The sequence below is a fragment of the Hakea prostrata genome, chromosome 1, assembly GCF_041222555.1.
Source record: "Hakea prostrata isolate BN-2017 chromosome 1, UWA_Hpros_2, whole genome shotgun sequence".
Classification (NCBI taxonomy): Eukaryota; Viridiplantae; Streptophyta; class Magnoliopsida; order Proteales; family Proteaceae; genus Hakea; species Hakea prostrata.
In genome coordinates this window covers 54,045,862-54,050,700 of record NC_142600.1, presented here as the reverse complement: position 1 = coordinate 54,050,700, position 4,839 = coordinate 54,045,862, and positions in this window count along the sequence as shown.

The following is a 4,839-nucleotide window of genomic DNA, read 5'->3' as shown; positions in this document are numbered from 1 at the left end:
TGATATAGCTGCTAAGATAGCTTCAGAACCTTCTGGTACAATCTCAAGCCCAAATTTGATGATGGAGAATAACCAGGGATTACTTAGAGAAGCTAGATCCATACTCTGTCAATTACTCTTTCTACTCAAAGCACCTACAACCACATTGGCTTTCCCTAGATGAATTGAATATCACAGTTATAATCCTTCTCTAATTCCAACCATCTACGTTGTCTCATATTCAATTCTTTTTGAGTGAAGAAATACTTGAGACTCTTTATGATTGGTGTATATCTCTATCTTTTCACCATATAGATAGTGACGCCAGATCTTCAGAGCAAAAACCACTGCTGTCAGTTCCAAGTCATTAGTAGGGTAGTTATGCTCATAGTTCTTCAACTGTCTAGATGCGTAAGCCACTACCCTGCCATGTTGCATTGGAATACATCCCAAACCAATTTTAGAGGTGTCACATCCCCCCAACCAATACCCAACCTAAATACTCAAAGGTGTGATCCACAACCCCGAAGATCAAGTCTTACACAATCATCCAACTATTCCACACAATAGTACAATCATGAGCAAGAAATAATCAATGTATTAATATAATTAAAGAATTTAATCAAAAGTAAGGATCTCAGAAGGATTTCAAAACCAATATTAGAGCGCAGAAGTGATGTCAAATAATCAGAGAAATTGAGTATAAAAGAATAATCAAATCTAAGGCATACAACTAAAAGGTAACGAAAGTCCAAAATTGTTCTAAGTATTACAAAAAGTATGTATCCTTAAGTAAAATGTAGTTTCTAAACTCAAAAATCTCTGTAACAAGTATGGGGTAGACCAACTCATGAGTTGAGCTAATCCTGGTACACGCAGTCGAGACACGAACATTCTTCACCATGAATGTCATAGTTGCCAACACCTAGTACACCGTACAGATCACTCGTTGGGGTCTCATATTCCTAGATCTCAGTATCATTTGTACCTACAACAAAGTTTAAAACAATATTATCCCCGAAGGATGAGCTCAAAAGAACTCAACGAGTAGTTCATTTACAAATAACACTTATAGTCCAATTCAAAAACATAGCATGGGGCAATATGATATGAGACAATATGCAAGAATGCAACTAACTCTAATGGATGCTAGTCTCTAATGGCGGATACACATTAAGATGGAACATCAGCCTCCTCTGGGAAGGTATCATCACTCTAATCTCTCACGGGTTGGTTACTGGTCTTGAGATCCCAGGTAAAGGCATCCCTCTCAGACTATTACCATGGTTGGGGTTTAGATCACCACTCTCTCACCACATTATTGGTATGAGTACTGGCGCATGTTAGGGTTGCACCTAGCTTAGTGCAAGTCATCTACTGAGTCACATCAACCTAGGGTCAAATTGTCACATCCCCCCAGCCGGTACCCTATCTGGATTACCCGAGGAAGTGATCCATAGCCCAAAAGATCAAATTTAGGAACGATCATATCCATTTAGCACAATAACATAATCAAAAGCAAGAACAAATCATTGTATTCTAATAAGTTAATAATAAAATTCAAGAAAAGATCTCAGAAGGATCACTAAGAATATCAGAGTGCGGAAAACTTGATACCAAATAAAAAGGCAACTGTAGAGTATAGCAGAAATACACTCCACAAACATATGCAGAAGGTAGATCGAAATCTAAGTAAAGCTCTAAGCTAATACAAGTAAAGTAAAAGATAAGTCTAGAAGAAACAAGAGAAATCTAATCCACATCTTCAATCAGCTCTTCTTCTTCTTTAGTCTTCATCTTCTTCACCCTGTGCTTCCCCGTACGTACCGTCATGGTATTCCAAACCTGTAGAGAAGTCTAACAAAAGATATGGTACAAAAGGAGTGAGTTTCGAAAGAAACCCAGTAAGGCAGGTTAAATCCACAATAACATAAATGGCAGGATTACAAAGCAAAGTAAGATGCAATATGATATGAAACATATGATGCATTATGATTCTAACTCTATGTATGTTGGTCTTTATTGGCAGACATGCTTTAAGTCATAGCACCATACTTCTTTAGGAAGGTCTCATCACACAACGCCATTTGGTAGTGGGTCCGGCATCCCTCGAGACATTCCATGGTTGGGGTTTAAGTCACCACTCTCTTGCATCACCATTGGTCTAAGTACTGTCGCATGCCAGGGTCAAAACCTAGCCAAATGCAAGTCTCCTACGTAGTCATATCAACTCTTACACTATTGATTTGGTGACTACATTGGTGAAGACTAGCAGTCCGTGATTGTTACTTATCTGGAGTAGTTTGGTTTTGCACTTGTGTGCTAGGGATGGGATACCATCTCATTTTCTTTTTAACCTTCTATTTGATTCATTGAGACCGTAGTTTAATTTGTTTCCTTGTCACTTTGGGAACCGGTTGTAACCCTTATTTTTTTGACGATCTACCTTCCGCTATTATTATAGGATGGGTTTCCCCCTTCTTTTCACACTTTGACTATTTATTCTATTTGTATCATTTCCGCACTCTGATGTTCTTTTGTGATCCTTTTGTGATCCTTTCTGGACTTTTATTATTAAATTGTTTGAATACAAAGATTTGTTCTTGCTTTCGATTATATTATTGTGCTAAGTGGATATGATCGTTCCTAAACTTGATCGGCGGGACCATGACTCACTCCCCCGGGTAATCTAGATAGGGTACCCCTTGGTGTATTTTAGGGCGGGATGTGACAGTTTCGGGCTGAAAAACACTCAGCCCAAACACGGCCCATTAAGAAAATAACGGTTTCGGGCCGGTGCGGTTTGGGTTCGGGCTAACTAACGGTTTGGGCTAACGGTTTAGAATTGGGTTTACTAACGGTTTGGGTTCGGGTTTACTAGCGGTATGTTTTGAGTACCTTGTTGATATGTGAAATTTATCAAGAGTATGTGAACATATATAAGCATTAAGTTATCTCCAAGTCTTTTGTGTTGGGTGTTTAAAACCAAAAACTTTTTTCTTCAAAGAAATGAAACTTATAGAACTAATATACAAAAGAAAACTGGCATCTTGATGAATTTTTGTGGGTTGTCTCTGCTTATTTCCCCCTTCTTGACACTTGTAAAAACGGATCAAAATAAAGCATTAAAAATTTTTCAAATGATAATACACTTGCTAAATATTTACTAAGCCCATCTTCCAAATGGCGAAGGCTTTGACAAGCTTGTTGTTTGCATATTCCAAATCAAAACAATAAAGGAAAACAAATGGATACTTGGGGGTTTTCTTGTCTTTTACATTTAAATTTATTTTATTTTATTTCTTTATAATGGGTTTATGGTGAACGGGTTCGGGCCAAACGGTTCGGGCTGGCGGGCCACACACGGGCTGGCCCGGCCCAACCCAAACCATTGCGGGCTGAGGTTGTTTAGCCCAAACACAGCCCACAAAGCTTCAATTTGGGCCAGTTCAGGCTACAGCGGGTTGGTTCGGTCCAGTTTTAACGGTTCGGGTTAGGTTTTGGCACCCCTACCTGGATCTGTTGCTCATCAGAAAGGTCATGTCCAGCATCTTTTAATTTGCGAACCATCTCCTTGATAGTTTTGACATGCTCAGTCATTTTATGCTTGGGGTCCATTCGGTACATCTCAAACTTGATGATCATACCTCACAGTCTAGTTGTGGATGTACCACCAAAAGCATGCTTCAACTCGTCCCACATGGACTTAGCTGTATGGAAAACCTCATATTCCCCTTGTAGGTCATCTTGCATGGCACTTGGCATGAAAAACCACGCACTTCGGTCTTTCTTGACCCAAGCATTATACAGATCCTTATCTCTACGAGATTAGGTAAGGTAGTACTGGACTTTCCATTGCCACTTCTCAAAGTTCTCATGACCGAGAAGCTTCTCACCCATGAGAAGGTCAGCGATCACGTTTTTAGAAGCCATCTAGACTACATCCAGAATGCGGAAAAAAGACATAGTATATTTTTCACCACTCATTGGAATTTTTCCAAATTAATTATCCTTAATCCATACTGTGGTGTCAATCATCTAACACTGTTCGATGTCAAACCCCACCAAATATGTTGAGAATAATTAATTAAATTATTCCAATAAGTATACAGTGGAAGAATGGGTGTCTCCTATCACATAATTGCGCCATACATACGGGTGCACATGGGTCCCACTAGAGGAACCCAAAGTTTGGTACTTCTAATGACACATCGAGTCAGCACAAGATTGTGATGCACAGTGCGGTGGCAACCCTATTACATGGCTTCCAAAAAATAATTAAAATTACATCCCTTTAATTACATCTCAAAGAATCCTACTACCACCCTACTAGGATGTACCACACTTTGCATCACTCTCAAATACTCACTCTAGCGTACATACATTAATTGTGTCATTATAGTAACACCAAACAGGATCTTTTTCATGAATAAATAAAAAACATTTCATGGTCTATTGTGGAAGAGATTGATTCTGCATCCACCAAATGGAGCGAATCAAAGGTCTAAACCGCCATGGGAGGGTTCCAATGCTAATAAATTTTCGCATAATCATCATAGCAAAGAAAGCTAAAACAATATAACAGACATGTAGTAAAGCTAATGATCATAAAAATTGCACAAAAACAAAATTTTATGCAAAACATAGAAAGATGCAATCATAAATAACTCCAAGCTAATAACTTTTTAATTCAAAAAAAAAAAAAAAAAAAAAAAAAAAACATGGTGCTAGTAGAACTCCAGTGGTTTGAGTTTGTTAATCAAACCATCATAGAGGAACGTGTCCAGTCTCTCTCTCTCTCTCTCTCTTCCCACATAAAGAGGAGACTCTGTTTTACCTTTTTTTTTTATTATTATTATT